This window comes from Heptranchias perlo, chromosome 5 (genome assembly GCF_035084215.1).
Source record: "Heptranchias perlo isolate sHepPer1 chromosome 5, sHepPer1.hap1, whole genome shotgun sequence".
In the NCBI taxonomy this organism is placed as follows: Eukaryota; Metazoa; Chordata; class Chondrichthyes; order Hexanchiformes; family Hexanchidae; genus Heptranchias; species Heptranchias perlo.
The window spans coordinates 102352931-102369328 of record NC_090329.1 but is presented as its reverse complement, the minus strand read 5'-3'; the positions used below and the strand labels follow the sequence as shown (position 1 = coordinate 102369328).

Genomic DNA, 16398 nt, shown 5'->3' with positions numbered 1-16398 from the left:
TTGTAACTGCTCTTGTTAACAGCCCCTAATGTAGCTCTATTTAAGATCTAAATATGGTTAGTGCTACAGTTCTGCACTCTGTTGTCTGCGCTGGGAGAATGTCCACTGGGAACACCTTCTATGACATAATAACAGTTCCTGAGCTCATTGAAAAATAAAACAATTATCAGGACCAACGATTTGTAAAAAAAATAGAATTACTTCCAATACCAGGAGCTCTTTGAAACAATTTTTGGGTAGGCAATGAAGTACACTGCGCTGCAGCCAATCCACACAGAATTTGATCTTAATCACGTTGGCACTCATGGTTGAAGGTGCCCTTCCCCCAGCATTGCTCTTGTCACCTTCATTTACGCTGATTAGGCTGATTAGGGCCACTCAAAATTAAATCTGCTCTGGCATTCATCCTCCACTAGTTCCTGTGCCAAGCACTGGTCCAAACAACGGCAGTGCCAGCATCAACACAGGAAAAATGGGCCAAAAATGCTTTCAATCCTATGAACTCAAGCAGAACCATCTGCAACATTATTCTTTGCCACTAATCTCAGGGCTTGCTCTAATGGTTTCACAAGCGAGCTTAAAGAGAGGGCGGGGAAGAAGAAATATCAACACTTATATTTTATCCATTATTGCCCGGCTGCCAGAGATAACGCTTGGGCAGATAAGGCAGCAATGTTTGCGTTGGTGCAGATTCCTTTTTTAAAAAATGTGACTATGAAAGGAATGTGCTGCCTTTAAAGATGTATCTCATGTTTATCAATGAGGGGCCAGCAGAAAGAATATGACAGTGAAACCCTAGCCGTGAAATTGATGAAATGCCGAAGTGCTAATAGTCTCCGTGACTGGGTGCTGTATCATCTCGCTGTGGAAGGGAGGGACTGGTATTCGAGGACTGATAACAAAGCTTTTGTAGTAGGGCAGCGAACAAGCCAAGGATACATTCCAGTCGCGAAAAGAAAACCCAGCAAAGTAGCTAAGACAAGGTAAGGAAAATACAAAATGATAAAAGAGCGGAGAAATAAAATTTTAAAAATGAAATATAATCCATCAACTGAGTGTCGACTATCGGCTGAAATGCAGCAGGTGTTCCAAGATGTTTGTTGGTAATTAATGTGCAAAATGTAGGTGGAAGAAATCTATCAAAGAACTGACACTGTTTAAATGAACTGGCAAATTGAGATGAAATATATAACATTGCAGCACTAAACTTTACAGTTCCTTTTTACTATACTTTCAAATACAGTAGAACTTCTCTGCATCAATGACACTCAAAGCATGGGCTGGTTTATTGAAGAGGAAGCTGTATATACAACTGAATTTTCAAACTGGCTCAAGAACGCAATAGGCCATTAACGCTAAGAAAACTGCAGGTTTGCTCCCAGCCTGGAGGCACAGGCATTTCTTTCCTCCCGTAATATAAACAAAGCAGGTCAGGGAAACTCATGTTCAACCTGGTTTCAACTCCAATAATTTGATTTTGGTTAATAAAGAAATCCTGAAAATCTCAGGGAAAAAAATGTCAACAATTTCACACAGCATTAGATTTCATGGGGTGTAATTTTAACTTCTGGCGATAGTGGAAAATGGGCGATATCAGATCGGCCACGTGTTATACACCTCTCCCGATTTTCCTTTCCATAATCGGGAGCAGGCGGCCAGTTTGATATCACTCATTTGACACTATCGCCAAAAGTTAAAATTACCCCCTATCAAAGTGAAAGTTCCAAAAGGTGCTGAGTGTTTGTAGACATTTGTTTAACTGGTATTTTGACAGTGATTGTCATTTCATACTGTCAATAGAGAGACAATAGAGTAGATTTTCAACTTGCCATCTGGATGTGAAACTAGTGGTGCAGATTGGCTGCCTCTTATAGAAAGGGCAAATTTTCATTTCCATTGAAATCGAAGGATAATGAAACCCGGGCGGTTTCTATAATGGGGAGCTGATCTTCCACAGTCCATTTTCTGTTGTTATTTCAGATTTCCAGCATCCGTGGTATTTTGCTTTTGATTCAGTGCTTAATTCACGGCCACTTCTCTTCCAGGAATGCCCCACCTTGAAGAAGTTCTGCTCGTCTCTCCAATGGGATTTCCGATTGTCTCTTTTACCTTGTTCACCTTCATTGCTTTCTGTTTCTGTACTTGCTCAAAAACTTCAACTCTTTTAACATTTTCCAGTTCTGACGAAGGGTCTTCGACCTGAAACGTTGGGCTCGATTTTAGGGTCGGGTTACCTGCGGGTTTCCAGCGGGGGGGCCCCGAAAATCCCGATCTCCGATCACGTGACCGGATTCGGACGAAATCCCGGCCACTTCCGGGTACCGCGCTGACGTGCGGGGCTGCGCGCGAAAGCCCCGCTGGTGGGAATCCCGCAGGCAATTAAAGCCAGCGGGGTTCCACTTGAGAGCACTTAACTTGCTCGTTGTGGTCAGTTAATGAGCTGAAGCAGCTGTCAAAAGAGGAAGTGTGGGATTTTAGGTTCAACGCAGTCAGTTTCCCACACTGGGGGAAACAGTACCCTTCAAACCAGGCGTGTTGCAGCCAGCAGCCTGTGGCAGGTGCCAAGGTGCGCTCCACGGGGGAGAGCCCTCACCCACGCAGGAGGCCACCGCGTCACATAGGGCAACCCCTGCCCTCCACCAACCCCCGCCAAGCCAGAGGACAGAACGACACGAAACCGCAGCCCCAGTCCGAGGACCCACCCACCTACCCTGCACAACCCCTCACACCAACACCTGCCAGATGGGTGGTGCGTTGACATCGTCGGAGGACGAACAGGATGACCAGCCCCAGCAGCCTCGCAGTCCACGCCGTCCGCCTCGGAGAGGTGGGGCCCCCCAACACGGTGCTGCGGCACACCCACCTGCACAGCAGGAGGGAGGGCAACCGCAGAGAGAGATGCGTCGCAGGAGGCACTACCCTCCGCACAGGGTGTACAGAGCGAGGCTCAGCTTCATGGACCTCTCCGAGGAGCAGTGCATACGGAGGCTCAGAGTCAATCGCCAGGTAGTCGCCGACATCTGCAGCCTCCTTAACGACGAGCTGCTCCCTGATGGACCAAGCAGCATCTTCTTACCTGTCGCCGTCAAAGTCACCACTGCCCTCAACTTCTTCGCATCCGGTTCCTTCCAGGGTGCCACCGGGGACATCACCGGGGTCTGTCAGTCCTCTGCACACAAGTGCATAAGGCAGGTCACCGATGGGTTGTTCCGCAGGGCCTCCCACTACATCAACTTCGCCATGGACGAGCGCAGCCAGATGGAGAGGGCGGTTGGATTCCATGCCATGGCCGGCTTCCCACGGGTGCAGGGTGTAATCGACTGCACCCACATCGCAATACGGGCACCTCCGCATGAGCCAGGGCTGTTCATCAACAGGAAGGGGTATCACTCCATGAACGCCCAGCTCATCTGTGACCACCGCCAGAGATTCCTACACGTGTGCGCCAGATACCCCGGCAGCTGCCACGATGCCTTCGTCCTCAGGGAGTCCGCCGTCCCGCCCATCCTGCAGGCACCCAACGCCGGCAACGGCTGGCTCCTCGGCGACAAGGGGTATCCCCTCCACACGTGGCTCATGACACCTCTGAGGAACCCCATCACCGAGCCGGAGCGTCGGTACAATGACAGCCACACTGCTACCAGGTCTACAATTGAGCAGACCATAGGGCTTCTCAAGATGCGCTTCAGGTGCCTTGATCGTTCTGGGGGAGCGCTCCAATACACACCATTCAGAGTGGGACGAATCATAGTTGTCTGCTGTGCCCTGCACAACATGGCCCAACAGAGAGGGGAGAGGGGTGCCGCTGGAGGAGGCCCCATCCACACCCGCCACCCACATTGAGGAAGGCGAGGGCGAGGAGGAGGAGGAGGAGGAGGAGGAGGAGGATGCGGAGGAGGAGGAGGCGGAGGAGGAGGACGCGCCAGAGGATGTTGGACGACCCATGCGCCGAATCGCGACTCACCGGGATGGTCGCCGGGCCAGGGACGCACTCATACGTCAACGGTTCTCCTAGAGTCAGACACTGCGAGGCGCTCGCATCTCCTCACCTGCACATGCGAGCGGCCATACCAGCCCCCTCCACTGAAGAGTGCTGCCAGTAATCCTGCACCCACAGCAGTGTGCCCAATGGGTGGCAGCAGGTGTTCGCCGTCATGATGGCCTCCACGGAACGCAACTATTGCATAAGCCGCGGAAGAATGGACGAGAGGTGGCAGGAGTGGTGAGAATAGACTATTTAATATCTGGAATGTGACATTATATAAGAAACAAAGTACAAAATAATAAACACCCTGGTGTATTCCCTTTGTGATTATAAGGCCTTTGCAATTCTTCTCCGGGAACCCCTACGTGGTGCTACCCCTGTGGCTCCAGCAGAGGTAGTGGCAGGTTGCTCGTCTTCTTGCCTTGACCGGGTAGATGCTTTTGGCGGACAGCCCCTGGGTTTCGGTGCCCGTGACGGCACCTCCACAGACTGCTCCTCCTGCACCAGGGCAGGGGCAGACTCGGCCACCTGGAGAGGAGGCACCATTGCGGGTACTGGTTGAGAGGTGGGCGATGGGTGGGACGTGGGGGCGCCTTGAGAGGCGTCCCTGCTTCCATGTCCCCGGTCACCATCATCCCTCTCTTGGCCTCGGCCCACATCACCCCTTCCACCCTGCTGGATGGCAGTTTGGATGGCATGTGTGAGGCCTTGCAAGGCCATCCCTAGTGTATCCCTCAGCCTGTTGGTGGCGTCGGAATGTTGCTCACCCTGAATCCGTACAGACGTTGTCAGGGCCTGCAAGGACTCGAAGTGGAGCTGTGCGTGACGCTCGAGGGAGGCCAGCCTGTCCTCCACCGCAGACAGTCCCGCACCTACCCGCGACACTGTGTCGCCGGTACCCTCCTGTGCCTGCGCCACCAATGCCCACATGCAGGAGGTGGACTCCTCCATCGCCTGCGCTATTGTGGACAATGCGCGCGGCACCTCTGCCAATACCTCAGCAATTAGCTGGTGGCCCTCGACGACTCTCCTTTTCACTGGTGGCCCCCTGGGTTCAGCATCTGGGTCCGGCTGAGCAGAGCCTGGAGATGAGTGCTCCCTCCGTCGCGGACCCTCCGCGGCTGCCCCTGCCACCAGGGTCTGCTCATGCTCACTCGTGCGCGGTGACTCACCAAGTGCTACCCCAACTAGTTGGCGAGGGGGACCCACCGAGGTGCGTGTCTCTGCGCTGGTGGATGGTTGGCTCTGATGTGACAATGCACCCTCAGAGACCGCCATGTCCTCTGAGGAATCGCCCTCCACGCTCGCTTGACCCAAAGACGGACCTGCAAGAGAACAGAGGGCACTTTGAGGCATGTGGACCAACTTGACAGTGCGCCTGATGGCAGGTGATGAGACGGTAACTCGCGATCATGGGTGTTGAGTGTCAGCTTTCCCTTACCGGCCGTTTCGGCAGCGACACACTCGCCATCAGCCACCGACAGGCAATGTCGCGTGCGGGCGAGGTCGAGCGCCTCCACCTCGGCGTCGGTCAGCTCCACCACTTGCGGCGGCCCACCTCCGGTGCGTGCCCTTTCCCTATTGTTCTTGCTTCTCTTCTCCTGTGAAGGCAAAACACAGATGTGTGAGTGGGTGCGTCTTGCATCGTGAGACGCATCGAGCATCGGTGTGGTTGGGTTGAGCGTGGCGCGGAACGGATGGGAGGAAGCGTGGGCCACGTGCCCATCCCATTGCATGGGGATTGGGGTGTGTGGTAGTGTTCGGGTGGGGTCAGGGATGGTGGGTACTTGCGTGCACGGCGAGGATGGTGAATGAGTGGCTGTGAGGATTGCTGATGGAGCGCAGTGGTGGCTGTGCAGGAGGGGGTTGTGATCTGCTTGGCGTGATGGTGGGGACGGGATGTGGGAGGGTGCGTTGGTGTACTCACCTTGCCAGACCTAGTCAGGTCATTGAAGCGCTTGCGGCACTGCTCCCAAGTCCTTGGGGTGTTGCCCCTGCTGCTCACCTCCGCCGCCACCTCTGCCCATGCCTTCCTGGTTGCGGCGGCAGGGAACTTGCGCCCATCTTCTGGGAAGAGTGTTTCCCTCCTCCTCCTCACGCCCTCCAGCATCAGCTGCAGTGCCAGATCTGAAAAATGGGGCGCAGCCTTTCCCCTTTGTTGAGCCATTCTCCCAGACCTCTTGCTTGCAGCAGGAGGGGCTTTGGGAGACTGCCCCTTTAACTGGAGCTCCTACATCACGTCGACGGTACTGCGCATGCGCAGCCGGCCGGCACGCAGCTGGGGAGCGCAGAACCCGGAAGCAGGGCTTAATGGGTCCAATTATCCCGCGATCGCGTGAGGGACGCACACAATTAGCCGTCCGCGTTTTCCACGCTCCCGGAGGACCACCCGCTGGGAACCCGCAGGCCTGCTAAATTCGAGCCCGTTAACTCTGTTTCTTTCTCCACAGATGCTGCCTCACTTGCTGAGATTCTCCAGCATTTTCTGTTTTTATTCCACAGTTTTATGCATGGGCAGTCAGTTGACAATCTACCCCAATGTTATTTTCATTGTATGGCTCTTTTTGCTGCTCAAGTATCAAACTTTGTTGTTTTAAAGAATGCTGAGAATTTTATACCAGGATAAATTAGGATAATGTTAACCAGGCTGTATTTTCTCCATCATTTCCTGCCAATGCCTTTGTGATGGTTGTAGCATTTTCTGGCACATGGATTATTGCCCCCTTGTGCTACGAGCTATTTTCCTATAACAAGTGAGAATCTGTGACATGTGAATTCAGTTAATTCCTGTACTTCAAGATGTCAGCCCTGGCTCCGTGGGTAGCACTCTTTGCCTCTGAGTTAGCAGGTTGTGGGTTCAAATCCCATTCCAGAGACTTGAAGATAAAATCTACACTGTCAGAGATGGTGTCTTTTGGATGAGACCATAAACTAAGGCCCTATCTCCCATGCCAGGTGGACATAAAAGATTCCATGGCACTATTTTGAAGAACAGCATGGGAGTTCTCCCTGGTGTCCTGCCCAATAGTTATCCCTCAACCAAAACAGATAATCTGATCATTATTTCATTGCTGTTTGTGGGAGCTTGCTGTGTGCAAATTGGCTGCCCCGTTTCCTACATTACAACAGGGACTACATTTCAAAAAGTACTTCATTGGCTATGAAGCGCTTTGGGATGTCCTGAGGTCATGAAAGGTGGTGTATAAATGCAACTTCCTTCTTTTATTAGACTCAGCTGGGCTCAGTTGGTAGCAGTCGGCTTTGAGTCAAAAGATAGTGGGTGAAATTGGTCTTCAGCTGTAGTGTAAAATGGGCGATAACGAATCAGCAGCACATTTTACACCGGACTTGATTTATTTTTTATTGAAGTCATTGGTAAAGAAATTTAAGCCGAATGTAAAACAGGCGGCAGATTCATTATCATTCGTTTTGCGCTACCACAGAACACCAATTTCATAGAATCATAGAAATTTGTGGCACAGAAGGAGGCCTTTCGGCCCATCGTGTCTGTGCCGGCTGAAAAAGAGCTATCCAGCCTAATCCCACTTTCCAGCTCTTGGTCCGTAGCCTTGTAGGTTACGGCACTTCAAGTGCATATCCAAGTACTTTTTAAATGCGATGAAGATTTCTGTCTCTACCACCCTGTCAAGCAGTGAGTTCCAGACCCCCACCACACTCTGGGTGAAAAAAATTTCTCCTCAACTCCCCTCTAATACTTCTACCAATTACTTTACATCTATGCCCCCTGGTTAATGACCTCTCTGCTAAGGGAAATAGGTCCATCCTATCCACTCTATCTAGGCCCCCCATAATTTTATGCACCTCAATTAAATCTCCCCTCAGCCTCCTCTGTTCTAAAGAAAACAACCCCAGCCTATCCAATCTTTCCTCATAACTAAAATTCTCCAGTCCTGGCAAGATCCTCATAAATCTCCTCTGTACCTTCTTTAGTGCAATCACATCTTTCCTGTAATGTGGTGACCAGAACTGTACGCAGTACTCTAACTGTGGCCTAACTTGTGTTTTATACAGTTCTAACATAATCTCCCATCTCTTATATTCTATGCCTCGGCTAATAAAGGAAAGTATCCCGTATGCCTTTTTAACCACCTTATCTACCTGTCCTGCTACCTTCAGGGATCTGTGGACATGCACTCAAAGGTCCCTCCTCTACACTTCTCAGTATCCTCCCATTTATTGTGTATTCCCTTGCCTTGTTTACCCTCCCCAAATGCATTACCTCACACTTCTCCAGATTGAATTCTATTTTCCACTTTTCTGCCCACCTGACCAGTCCATTGATGTCTTCCTGCAGTTTACAGCTTTCTTCCTCACTATCAACCAAACGGCCAATTTTTGTATCATCTGCAAACTTCTTAATTGTGTCCCCCACATTTAAGTTTAAATCATTGATATACACCATAAAAAGCAAGGGACCCACTAATGAGCCCTGCAGAATCCTACTGGAAGCAGCTATTCAGTCACAAAAACAGCCGTCGACCTTTTATTTTATTCGTTCATGGGATGTGGGCGTCGCTGGTGAGGCCGGCATTTTTTGCCCATCCCTAATTGCCCTTGAGAAGGTGGTGGTGAGCCGCCTTCTTGAACTGCTGCGGTCCGTGTGGTGAAGATTCTCCCACAGTGCTGTTAGGAAGGAAGTTCCAGGATTTTGACCCAGCAACGATGAATCGGGATGGTGTGTGACTTGGAGGGGAACGTGCAGGTGGTGGTGTTCCCATGTACCTGCTGCTCTTGTCCTTCTAGGTGGTAGAGGTTGCGGGTTTGGGAGGTGCTGTCGAAGAAGCCTTGGCGAGTTGCTGCAGTGCATCCTGTGGATGGTACACACTGCAGCCACTGTGCACCGGTGGTGAAGGGAGTGAATGTCTAGGGTGGTGGATGGGGTGCCAATCAAGCGGGCTGCTTTGACGTGGATGGTGTCGAGCTTCTTGAGTGTTGTTACCCTTTGCTTCCTGCCACTGAGCCAATTTTGGATCCAACTTGCCACTTTTCCTTGGATCCCATGGGCTTTTACTTTTCTGACCAGTCTGCCATGTGGAACCTTATCAAAAGCCTTGCTAAAATCCATGTAGACGACATCAAATGTGCTACCCTCATCAACAATCCTTGTTACCTCCTCAAAAAATTCAATCAAGTTAGTCAGACACGACCTTCCCTTAACAAATCCATGCTGACTGTCCTTGATTAATCCGTGCCTTTCTAAATGACGATTAATACTATCCCTCAGAATTTTTTCCAATAATTTGCCCACCACCGAGGTTAGGCTGGCCTGTAATTACTCAATCTATCCCTTTTTCCTTTTTAAACAATGGTACAATGTTAGCAGTCCTCCAGTCCTCTGGCACCACTCCTGTAACCAGAGAGGATTGGAAAATGATGGTCAGAGCCTCCGTTATTTCCTCCCTTGCTTCTCTTAACAGCCTGGGATACATTTCATCTAGGCCTGACGATTTATCTACTTTCAAAGATGCTAAACCCCTTAATGTTTCCTTTCTCATTATGTTTATTCCATCCAAAATTTCACACTCCTCCTCCTTAACTACAATCTCTGCATCATCCCCCTCTTTTGTGAAGACAGACGCAAAGTATTCATTAAGAACCATACCCACATCTTCTGCCTCCACACACAAGTTACCTTTTTGGTCTCTAATAGGCCCTACTCTTTCCTTAGTTATCCTCTTGCTCTTTATATATCCATAAAACATCTTTGGATTTTCCTTGATTTTACTTGCCAATATTTTCTCATATCCTCTCTTTGCTTTCCTAATTTCCTTTTTAATTTTACCCCTGCACTTTCTATTCTCCTCCAGGCTTTCAGCAGTATTGAGTTCTCGGTGTCTGACATAAGCTTCACTTTCTCGCCTTATCCTACTCTGTATGCTCCTTGACATCCAGAGGGCTCTAGATTTGGGAGTCCCACCCTTTATCTTTGTGGGAACATAATTGCTCTGAACCCTCACTATCTTTTCCTTGAATGCCTCCCACTGCTCTGACATTGATTTACCTTCAAGTAGCTTATTCCAGTCCACTTTTGCTAAATCACTTCTCAACTTAGTAAAATTGGCCTTCTCCCAATTGAGAACTTTTACTCCTGGTCTATCTTTGTCCTTTTCCATAACTACGCTAAATCTAACTGAATTATGATCACTATTACCAATATGTTCTCCCACAATTTCACTCCCTGTGGGTTCAAGCTCCACTTCAGAATGTAAGTACACTTCAGTGCCGTATTGAGGGAGTGCTGCGTGGTCAGAGGTGTTTTTCTTCGGGTGAGTTGTTAAACTGAGACGCTGTCTGTTCCAGTGGTCCTGATTCCATGGCACTATTTCAATATTTTTCCTTCAGTGAACACCAGGCTCTCATGTTTGTGGGATCTTGGCTGTCATATTTGCCTATTTATGGAATGCAATTCTCCTCTTGGTGAGCTCACATTTATGCTTTATTATCTAGATGAAATGTCAAGGAGATAAAGAGAACATAGAATTACATAGAATCTACAGCACAGAAACAGACCATTTGGCCCATCTGGCCTATGCCAGCATTTATGCTCCACACCAGCCTCCCACCACCCCTCTTCATCTAACCCTATCAGCATATCTTTCTATTCCTTTCTCCCTCATGTGTTTATCTAGCTTCCCCTTAAATGTGTCTGTGCTAGTTGCCTCAACTACTCCTTGTGGTAGTGCGTTCCACATTTTAACCACTCTTTGGGTAAAGAAGTTTCTCCTGAATTCCCTATTGGATTGATTAGTGACTGTCTTATGTTATGGTCCCTAGTTTTGGACTCCCCCACAAGTGGAAATATCTTCTCTACATCTACCCTATCAAACCCTTTCATAATCTTAAAGACTTCTACCAGCCTTCTCCTTTCTAGAGAAAAAAGCCCCAGCCTGTTCAGCCTTTCCCAATAAGTATATCCTCTCAGTCCTGGTATCATCCTTGTGAATCTTCTTTTGAAGTTGCAATTGAGGACTTCTTGTGGGAAACTTCAGGCACTAATCCACATTCTACAACTGTCACATCAGGCTGGAAGTCCAACGTGATATCCCACCCCTTGTTATTGATAATTTTTTGATGTTACCCAGCTTCAGTGCAAACCTGAGGCAGCATTAGAAGGCACAAAACCACATTAACCATTACTAACTTAACATGATGGGAAAGAATTATAAAACTAAAATGCGGGCAAATCATACTTTCATGCTCCTCATTCTCCAACCCCCCCCCCCTCAAATACAATTACAGGGCACCTTTAACACAGACTGTACAGCCAACAAAGGAATCTGCACCCACAATTACACATGTGCCAAATTTCCATCTCTTCTGTGCTTCCCACAGAAACCAAATCATCCTTCCTAAAAGAATGGCAGTGGCAGAGGTCTAAAAACTGATTACCTGTCTCATGGAAGGAAGCAGGCCTTTGAAGAAGAACAACAACAAATCACCTTGCATTTACATAGTGCCTTTAATGTATAAAAATGCCCCATGGCTCTTCACAGAGGTATAAGCAAAAAAATTGATGCCAAGTCATAAGAGGGGTGAACAAAAGCTTGTTCAAAGAGGTGGGTTATCCTTACCCACCGCTTAGGGTCTTAAAGGAGGAGAGGGAAGTGGAGAGTGAGAAAGGTTTAGGGAGCGAATTGCAGAGCGTGGGGCCGAGGTAGCTTAAGTCAAGTCCACCAATGATGGGCAAAGGGGAGATACAAAAGATGCCATAGTCAGGGGAATGGAGTGTTCAGGGAGGGATTGTAGCACTGCAGCAGATTAAATGGACAGGCTGGGGAAAGACCATGGAGGAATTTAAACATGAGGAGGAGAATGTTAAATTTGAGGCATTGGAGGTCTGGGAGCTAATATAGGTCAGCAGGGACAGAATGAAAAATGAACAGAACTTGATGAAGGATAGAATGCAAGAGCAGAGTTTTGGATAAGCTGAAGTTTATAGACAGTGGAGGGTGGGACGCTGACCTGAAAGCATTGGAATAGTTGAGTCTGAATGTGAGAAAGGCAAGGTCGAGGGGTTCAGTGGCAGATGGACTGAGGTATCGATCGGGGTGAGGAATGTTATAGAGGTGGAAATAGGTAGTCTTTGTGATAGCGAGGATATACGATTGAAAGTTCAGCTAAGGATCAAATAGGAGTAAACAGGAACAAAATGGGAGATGGCGGGATCCAGGCTGGACATCAGCAAGTAAGTCCTGATCGATTTTAACTGTCCAACCGCCTGATTTCTGACGGACAGGTAGCGTTAAAATCGACCCCGCTTTTTGTTCTTTTCATTTCACAATTTCATAAGCTGTTATGTTTCAAATGGTATTTTACACATTATAATGGCAAAGAGCATTGAGCAAGGATTAAGGTGAGGAATATATTAAATTTGCCTGTATTAAAGCTGCATCGATCCATTTTAATTTTTACATTTTGCGACCGGTTACTAAAACAATGAGCAGCTTGTGAGAAAAACTTTGAACACTGAAAAAATAAAACAGACTTGCATTTTATTTCTCAGTTAACAGATCCCTGTGCCATCCGGGCTCACTTTACATTGGGTTTATTGACAGGAGAGCTGATGGAGGAGACGTGTGTTTATGTGCTGAAGGTTGACCCTTTAACAACATAAACAGTTCCTTCTCCTCATTCAGCTCCTGATTCATGAGTTTTGATGCAAAGTTACACATTCTCACATTTGTCCAGGACAGGATCAGACAGATCTATGCACTCATAAATAATTGTTTTAAAATCTTATATTTTCAACGTGAAACGCTAACTTGTTGGTGATTTGTTTCAGGGGATCATTATTTCAATCGAGTCTCAGAAGAAAAATAAATTAAAGGTATGGAGTTATGCATATAACTAGATATATTTTCATGTGACATAAAACAATCCCTTAGTCCTGTATGTACGTACATTTCTTTAATTCTATGATGACTTATGCCTGATGATTTTGTGATCTTGCAATTCTAGCTGGAAGCTACACTCGCAGGAGCATGGGTCAGAGATGGCACTACAACATTGTAGCCTAGATATTCCAATCTGCACTTACTGTGAGCATGGCTTCCCTAATGGAAGAATGGGATTATGGAATCAACCTGTTTATTACCTTCCAAAAAACCCTCATCCATGCCTTTGTTACCTCCAGACTCGACTATTCCAATGCTCTTATGGCCAGCCTCCCACTTTCCACACTCCGTAAACTCTGCTGCCCATATCCTAACTAGGGGTGCCAACCCACCAGGATTGGTCTCGAGTCTCCAGGAATTAAAGATTAATCTCCACAACACTGCTACTCTGGGTATGGTACTATAGTGGTAATGTTACTGGACTAGTAATCCAGAGGCCTGGACTAATAATCCAGAGTCATGAGTTCAAACCCCACCACAATAACTGGGGAATTTAAATTCAATTAAATAAATAAAATCTGGAATTAAAAAAACTAGTATCAATAACGGTGGCCATGAAACTACTGTAAAAACCCATCTGGTTCACTAATGTCCTTTAGGGAAGGAAACCTGCCGTCCTTACCCGGTCTGGCCGATATTTGAATCCAGACCCACAGCAAAGTGGTTGATTCTTAATCGCCCTCTGAAATGGCCCAGCAAGCCACTCAGTTATACAATCTCACTACAAAAAGTCATAATAGGAATAAAACCGGACGGACCACCCGGCATCGAACCACTAGACACCAGACACAACAAAGGCAAACCAAGCCCAGTCGACCCTGCAAAGTCCTCCTCACTAACATCTGGGGACTTGTGACAAAATTGGGAGAGCTGTCCCACAGACTAGTCAAGCAACAGCCTGACATAGCCATACTCTCAGAATCATACCTTTCAGCCATCGTCCCAGACTCTTCCATCACAATCCCTGGGTATGTCCTATCTCACCGGCAGGACAGACCCACCAGAGGTGGTGGTACAGTGATATACAGTCAGGAGGGAGTGGCCCTGGGAGTCCTCAACATTGAATCCGGACCCCATGAAATCTCATGGCATCAGGTCAAACATGGACAAGAAAACCTCCTGATGATTACCACCTACCGTCCTCCCTCAGCTGATGAATCAGTCCTCCTCCATGTTGAGCACCACTTTGAGGAAGCACTGAGGGTAGCAAGGGCACAGAATGTATTCTGGGTGGGGGACTTCAATGTCCATCACCAAGAGTGGCTCGGTAGCATCACTACTGACTGAGCTGGCCAAGTCCTGAAGGACATAGCTGCCAGATTGGGCTGCGGCAGGTGGTGAGCGAACCAACACGAGGGTAAAACCTACTTGACCATGTCCTCACTAATCTACCTGTCGCAGATGCATCTGTCCATGACAGTATTGGTAGGAGTGACTACCGCACAGTCCTTGTGGAGACGAAGTCCCGTCTTCACACTGAGGACACCGTCCAACGTGATGTGTGGCACTACCACCGTGCTAAATGGGATAGATTCAGAACAGATCTAGCAGCTCAAAACTGGGCATCCATGAGGCGATGTGGGCCATCAGCAGCAGCAGAATTGTATTCCAGCACAATTTGTAACCTCATGGCCCGGCATATTCCTCACTCTACCATTACCAACAAGCCAGGGGATCAACTCCGGTTCAATGAGGAGTGTAGAAGAGCATGCCAGGAGCAACACCAGGTGTACCTAAAAATGAGGTGCCAACTTGGTGAAGCTACAACTCAGGACTACATGCATGCTAAACAGGAAAGCAACATGCTATAGACAGAGCTAAGCGAATCCACAACCAACGGATCAGATCAAAGCTCTGCAGTCCTGCCGCATCCAGTCTTGAATGATGGTGGACAAATAAACAACTAACGGGAGGAGGAGGCTCTGCAAACATCCCCATCCTCAATGATGGCGGAGTCCAGCATGTGAGTGCAAAAGACAAGGCTGAAGCGTTTGCAACCATCTTCAGCCAAAAGTGCTGAGTAGATGATCCATCTCGGCCTCCTCCCGATGTCCCCATCATCACTGAAGCCAGTCTTCAGCCAATTCGATTCACTCCACGTGATATTAAGAAACGGCTGAATGCACTGGATACAGCAAAGGCTATGGGCCCCAACAACATCCCAGCTGTAGTGCTGAAGATTTGAGCTCCAGAACTGCTGCACCTCTAGCCAAATTGTTCCAGTACAGCTACAACACTGGCATCTACCCGACAATGTGGAAAATTGCCCAGGTATGTCCTGCCCACAAAAAGCAGGACAAATCCAATCCGGCCAATTACTGCCCCATCAGTCTACTCTCAATCATCAGCAAAGTGATGGAAGGTGTCATCGACAGTGCTATCAAGCAGCACTTACTCACCAATAACCTGCTCACCGATGCTCAGTTTGGGTTCTGCCAGGACCACTCGGCTCCAGACCTCCTTACAGCCTTGGTCCAAACATGGACAAAAAAGCTGCATTCCAGAGGTGAGGTGAGAGTGACTGCCCTTGACTTCAAGGCAGCATTTGACCAAGTGTGGCACCAAGGAGCCCTAGTAAAATTGAAGTCAATGGGAATCAGGGGGAAAACTCTTCAGTGGCTGGAGTCATACCTAACACAAAAGAAGATGGTAGTGGTTGTTGGAGGCCCAACTTCTTCAGCTGCTTCATCAATGACCTTCCCTCCATCATAAAGTCAGAAATGGGGATGTTCGCTGATGATTGCACAGTGTTCAGTTCCATTCGCAACCCCCAAGATAATGGAGCAGTCCGTGCCCACATGCAGCAAGTCCTGGACACCATCCAACAAGAGAGAGTCTAACCACCTCCCCTTGACATTCAACGGCACTACCATTGCCGAATCCCCCACCATCAACATCCTGGGGGGTCACCATTGACCAGAAACTTAACTGGACCAGCCATATAAATATTGTGGCTACAAGAGCAGGTCGGAGGCTGGGTATTCTGCGGCGAGTGACTCACCTCCTGACTCCCCAAAGCCTTTCCACCATCTACAAGGCACAAGTCAGGAATGTGACGGAATACTCTCCACTTGCCTGGATGAGTGCAGCTCCAACAACACTCAAGAAGCTCGACCAGAACAAAGCAGCCCGCTTGATTAGCACTCCATCCACCACCCTAAACATTCACTCCCTTCACCGTCAGTGCACAGTGGCTGCAGTTTGTACCATCCACAGGATGCACTGCAGCAACTCGCCAAGGCTTCTTCAACAGCACTTCCCAATCTCGCGACCTCTACCACTTAGAAGGACAAGAGCAGCAGGCACATGGGATCAACACCACCTGCACGTTCCCCTCCAAGTCACACACCATCCTGACTTGGAAATTTATCGCCGTTCCTTCATCGTCTCTGTGTCAAAATCCTGGAACTCCCTTCCTAACAGCACTGTTGGAGAATCTTCACCACACGGACTGCAGCGGTTCAAGAAGGCGGCTCACCACCACCTTCTCAAGGGCAA

General features: G+C 48.5%; 1 long non-coding RNA gene across 1 annotated transcript; it reads left to right on the top strand.

Annotated features, from left to right (window-relative positions):
• Nucleotides 1-788: 788 nt before the first annotated feature.
• On the top strand, nucleotides 789-13534 carry LOC137321488 (uncharacterized). Its single transcript, XR_010962835.1, has 3 exons — nucleotides 789-983; nucleotides 12789-12833; nucleotides 12965-13534. It is a non-coding gene; the product is annotated as an uncharacterized lncRNA (long non-coding RNA).
• The last annotated feature ends 2864 nt before the right edge of the window (nucleotides 13535-16398 follow it).